This window comes from Crocuta crocuta, unplaced genomic scaffold, assembly GCF_008692635.1.
Source record: "Crocuta crocuta isolate KB4526 unplaced genomic scaffold, BGI_CrCroc_1.0 scaffold70, whole genome shotgun sequence".
In the NCBI taxonomy this organism is placed as follows: Eukaryota; Metazoa; Chordata; class Mammalia; order Carnivora; family Hyaenidae; genus Crocuta; species Crocuta crocuta.
The window spans coordinates 602,356-608,355 of NW_027528417.1; the positions used below are offsets into that span (position 1 = coordinate 602,356).

Sequence of the window (6,000 nt, forward strand, 5' to 3'; positions counted from 1 at the left end):
TCCACCTCTTTTTAATATTTTCTTAATCCACTGGTTGTTTTTTTTTTAAATCATAATTCCATTAACATCGTCCCACTGCCTGGGCCACCAGAGGTAAAGTATCTACAGATCAGCCTTGACTTTTTTTAAATTTTTTTTTTAAGAGAAGCTGTAAATGTAGATTTTTTTTTTCTTAAGTGAAGAGAGAAATCTCAATTGTCGGGGCACCTGGATGGCTCAGTGGATGAGTATCTCTCCTGGTTAAAGATCTCTCATGGTTGTAAGATCGAGCCTTGCGTCGGGCTCTGTACTGACAGCGTGGAGCCTGCTTAGGATTCTCTCTCCTTCTCTCTCTCTCTCGGCCCCTCCCTTGCTCATGCTCTCTCCCTCTCAAAATAAATAAGTAAACATTTTAAAAAGAAATAATAGGCATTGTGATAAATTCAAGAACTGTCCCAAATTTTTTAAAGATAAGCTAGAAATTCATATATTTTCCTTAAGAGAATAAATCTAAATTTTATAAAATTTTAGTGATTATACTAATTCACGTTCTAAAAAATAACCAGTGGGCCTGTTATTTACAACCTTTGACCTCCAGCACATACTGAATTACTCCCTAAATGATTCAAATATATGCATCTTGTCACAGCATCTGGCAGGGTGCTAAGCACATTGGAAGCATTCAGTAGGCTGACTGATGCTATCACCTAGCTGATGGACTTGACTCTTGACGGAGGGAGCAGTCTCAGGACTCTTTCAGAACTTGGATAGGGTTACAGAGCTGAGAGATATTAGCTTGGTTATGCTGAAGAGGAGATCCAATCACTTTTTTATTTCCAGTGAATAAGAACAGTGTGGTTTTATATCTACTTTGTTATCATGAAAACCCTGGCATTATGAAAAATTAGCACTAGTGCGTACTTTATACAAGCTTTAGTGACTTCTACATTCATAAGTGATTTTAGGCCATTTATCAGCAACCACTGAAACTATACTTCCATGGTCCATGTTTTGCATGTTTTCAATTAGCCAGATTTGCTTATTCTTTCCCTAGAAAAATACTAATAAACATACTATGCCTCAAACTGTATGCTTAACCTCCATTAAGGAGTAAAAATATAGGATAAAGAACATGGAATTTGGAGGCAGACAGACCTGGGTTCAAATCCTGACTATGCCATTTACTGGCTACAGATTCCTGAGGAAAGAATAACCTTCTTCTTCTTCTTCTTTTATTTTTTATTTCTTTTTTGGTGTGTGTGTGGAAGTAATCTACTTCTTGAGACTCATTTGCCTCACCTGTAAAATAGGATAATAAAACTCACCTCACAAAATTATTATGAAGAGTAAAAAAATAATGTAAAGTTCTTAGCACATCTCCTGGCCCACAAAGGGATATACAAAATATTACTAGCAATTTTCTTTGTTCATTTAGTGCATGCCTCAGTTCAGAATCTGTTTTCTCTCTCTTTTTAAAGTTTTATTTAATCTTTTAAATGTTTTATTTTTATTTCTGAGAGAGACAGAGCATGAGCTGGGGAGAGACAGAGAGAAAAGACACAGAATCTGAAGCAGCCTCCAGGCTCTGAGCTGTCAGCAGAGCCCACCGCCAGGCTTGAACTCATAGACCGCGAGATGATGACCTGAGACAAAGTTGGATGCTTAACCAACTGAGCCACCCAATCACCCTTGTTTTCTCTTTTTAGTCATAAAGTAGGTCAACTCACATCTACCAAATACTCACAGTATATTTAACTCCCTACACAGTACTTGGAAATAACCAAGAAAATTTGCAAGGTCTCAAGTATGAAAGTGGGTAGATGGGCAGACTAGTATTACAGAAATTTAGCTCACATAATTTAGAGGCTGATTCATTTCTCTGCCATAAGGCAACCCAAAGTTTCCCTGCTATAAAACAGCACTTACAGAAATACACATTTCTAAAAGTCTTCTGAAGGGCCAGTTTTTAATGCTGTAAGAAATCTGTACCATCGGTGGATAAAAAGTTTGCACACACATACGCTTACACCACTGTAGCACATCCGTGGGGCAAGGTCACTGCGCCATCTGAGTGTCAGACACCTTCATCGCGCACACCTTAATCTCAGGATGGATGCCATGGGGAAACTCGTTCATTTATTCCAAATGCATGTGCTGGACTTACGTCAACCAAGACGAATCTACTAAATTTACTCTCCACCTAAAACAACCAAAACAAAGGACACAATATGAGCCACAACAGATTTTCAAGAAACTCTATGTCAAAGGCTAGCGATCCCTAAAAGATGAAAACAAACCAGATGAGCTCCACGGCTGATCCATCTCACTGTCTCAAAAATTTTGAAGGAAACAAGCAGAGCCCAGCAGACTCCCTAAGTTAAGTAGAAAAGGGAAGAGTCCAGCAGCTCAGGTTCACAGACAGAGCCCTGGAAAGAGCTTCCGGGAAAGGGGAACTCCAAAGAGTTCTTGGGCCCTCCTCCAGTACGTAGCAGAGTACGGATCAGCACATGAACAGAAGGAAACCACGTGGAGCTTAGGAAGAAACCTCCCAAAAGGTTAGGGGAAGAGCATGCAATGCCCACACGGGGCTGGGAATAGCGCCCGTATAAGTCTCCTGCTGGGCTACTTCTCTCATTGAACACATACAAATACACAGAAAGGATTCTGTAACAGGGAATGATCGGCTTATGTAATTACGAAGGATCTTTAAGGAGCTTCTTCAGGACTGTATCTCTGCAGTCCAGTGGGGAGGTAAGGGAAAGCAGAGAAGATTCAAGCAAGCTGGAACCCTGCCAGCAGATGCTGGAGATGCACAAAGATGGACTCAAACTCATGTCCTTTCTTGTTGCCTCTGAGCTTAGTGGGAGCTGAACCTGGTGGCCCACCCAGCATGGGGTTAGGTGTATCAGTGCGGGTCCTATGAGAGGCAGGCACTGGGATGGGTTTCGATGTGCAGGATTTACTGGGGGCAATACCTGTGGGAGAAAGAGGAAGGAGCCAGAGGGGATGACCCAGTGAAGGAGAGAGGGAGGGGCGGTTCAACAAGAAGAGTCTCAGACCTCAGCCCAAGGCTAGGAAAGTTCAACCAGGCCCATGGAGAGTCCATGAGGAAAGCTGCCCATCAGTTGGGTCCCCCCCTGCAGAAGGGCCTGCACCGGGGTCCTTGCTGCATACACTCATCGGCTGGGAGAGGCAGGTGGGAAGTGTGGCCTCAGCGGGATGCAAGGCAGAATTCAGAGCACGGTGGCTGGGCCTGTTGGTGAATTACGCTTGCCGAGGCAGGGAATCTGAGTGGCGCGTCACCACTCGCCCGCCACGGAAGATGGAGGAAGACCCAAGGTTCTAACCAGAGAGCACATCTTCATAACTAGCAGATAATAAAAACCCAGCGGCATAAAACCCACCGCTGTCTCCATGGCAGGCAAACTGCTGGGGATGGTGTGCCCTACATCACAGTGTCCCCTTTATGAGGCCCAAGTAAAACCTCCACTGTGGCTCAGGGCCGGGCAAAGTCATTCCTCCTGCACAACTGGTATGTTTTCACCCTGTACACATACAGACCCTCTCACTGATTTCCCCTTTGTCTTAACCGTTAGGAAGCTAAGATCCAGACCTGGGGTCTACCTTAGCTTTGGGGCTTTTAGTTTTCAACTCTTCTACCTTTTTTCTATTCTTCCCCGATTCCTTTAGTCAATATTGCTCTTCCCTGCAAGTGATCTATGCTCCTTTCTGAAATAAGGCAGGATAGAATCACGTTCAACTAGGCTAGTACCTATTAGAACTAAAACGACTAGATTAAATGCTTCGGTTTATTCCTTTTATGGTAACTTTACACATGGGTCAACCCTTCGACTCTAAACCAGCCCTGTCTAGGGGCAACAGTGAGGACCCACGTGCAGTTTTAAATTTTCTAGGAGCCACATTTTAAAAAGCAAAGAGAAACAAATGAAACAAACAATTTAAATCTTTGAAAGGCCAGTGTATACTTAGACCATCTGAACCAGCCACACTACAAGCGCAGGACAGCGTAAGCCTAAAAACAGAGCTACCAATGGCCAGAGAATCAGAAGAGTTTTTAAAGAGAACAATCACAATTGTATCTAACCTATGGCATCGGCCTTTGTTAAAGATTTCCGAGGTCCTGGGGTTTCTGATACAACACGAGGAAGTAGAAAGGAGTTCTCCCAGGGGGTAACGATTATGAAATCCCTAAGATACTGTGTTATTTGTTTTGGTTTGTTGGTTTGTTTGTTTGTTTGTTTAACTTCTCTATGTATCTTTGTTTTTTATTCTTCACTAGACCACCCTGGTCTCCTTCTGAGAAACAATGTAATAAAAACGCCTGACTGTCCTTGTTTTGGGTCCAGCTCTAAAACCTCGTACCTAAGTTCAAATTTTAAAAGTATTATTCATTTACATCAAGATTAGAAGACCAAAGTGGTAGTAAGATTGCTGAGAGTTAAGAACTTGACTTTTTAAGGCAAATTATTTAACCTATGAAAGCCTCCATTTCTGCATCTTTTCAATAGACTTAAATAACTAAATCACAACAAAAACTGAGGACTGATGGATGTGGGGGCAGGGGGGTGGGCACGGAGAGGGGCACTTGTGGGGATGAGCACTGGGTGTTATATGGAAACCAACTTGACAATAAACTATTTGTAAAAGAAAAAAAAACCTAAATCACAGAATGGCTACGAAGATTAATAATATTAGGTGTATATCCAACAGGCAAATAGTAAGCCCTCAGTAAGTGGTACCTATCATTTTTAATCCCAAAAGATTACTAAATTGAGGAATTATTAGCTTGGGGTCCACAGATAAAACTGCAGGGTTGTGGGGCATCCCAAAACGTGGATGGGAAAAAAAAGATTACATCTACATTTTCACTAACCTCTAAGGAAAATTTAGTATTTCCCCATTATGAATATTGGCAACACCACGATAATATTAGAAGACCCTGCATCTTTGACCTAATAGAAGTTACAGGTGTTTTCATATAACATTTCTGATGCTATGGTTATCTCAAAATATCTCTTATCATCTTTTTGAAATCTAGTTGTTATTACACTTGGTGCTAGATCTTAATGTATTAGTAAAGAAACAATATGTTATCAATGTTTGTTTTTAATTTCTATAAGCATAGTTTGCTTTGTAATCCTTGGTGTTTTATTTTATGCACCTCGAGCATTACTCTGAGAAGGGGGTCCATGGGCTTCACAAGACTGCCGTGGCATCAAAAAAAGGTTAAGAATCCCTAAATTTTAGTCCCTTTCTTTCCTTCCAGAAAGCCAACCAAGTGACAATCGAGCACCCGCCTGGGTGGGCCCATTTCTGAGGTCTCAGGTTCGTAAGCTGTACACAGCTCGCTGGAAACACACTACACACCTGGTTCCTGACTGACTGTCAATCTGTCCGCTGAGCTCACCTTCAGTTTATGTCAGGGTTCTGGGTCCCAAGCTGATGTTTGAATGTCACATCCCTGGCCCCTGCGGACCCCGGGCCCGGTGAGGCCAGGCACTGAGTGTGCGGGGCGGTCCGGGACCAGGGCCGGGGTGGTGAGTGTGAGGGAGGTGAGTGTGCGGGGCGGTCCGGACCAGGGCCGGGGTGGTGAGTGTGCGGGGCGGTCCTGGACCAGGGCCGGGGCGGTGAGTGTGAGGGAGGTGAGTGTGCGGGGCGGTCCGGGACCAGGGCCGGGGCGGTGAGTGTGAGGGAGGTGAGTGTGCGGGGCGGTCCGGACCAGGGCCGGGGTGGTGAGTGTGCGGGGCGGTCCTGGACCAGGGCCGGGGCGGTGAGTGTGAGGGAGGTGAGTGTGCGGGGNCATCCCGATTTCACTCACACGACCCCCGCGCCTCGACGGTGACTGACGGAGACTGTGCACCCGGCACCGACCCCTCCGCGCCGCAGGAGTCCCGGAAAGCAAGCGACGGCTCGCGGCTCACAGGGCCCCCAACCCGAGGGCTCTGCCCCGACGGCGCCGAGGTGCCCGTGCTCCCTGCCGGGAATTGCGGTCCCGGAAGC

At 44.9% G+C, this 6,000-nt stretch overlaps 1 long non-coding RNA gene across 2 annotated transcripts; it reads right to left on the reverse strand.

Moving 5' to 3' along the window:
* Positions 1–1,928: 1,928 nt before the first annotated feature.
* Positions 1,929–5,994, reverse strand: LOC144223532 (uncharacterized). 2 transcript variants are annotated; one of them, XR_013332723.1, is made up of 2 exons: positions 5,819–5,994; positions 1,929–2,179 (listed from the first exon to the last, which is right to left on the reverse strand). It is a non-coding gene; the product is annotated as an uncharacterized LOC144223532 (long non-coding RNA). The 2 variants fall into 2 exon arrangements; XR_013332724.1 differs by lacking the exon at positions 5,819–5,994 and adding an exon at positions 3,039–3,998.
* Positions 5,995–6,000: the final 6 nt, after the last annotated feature.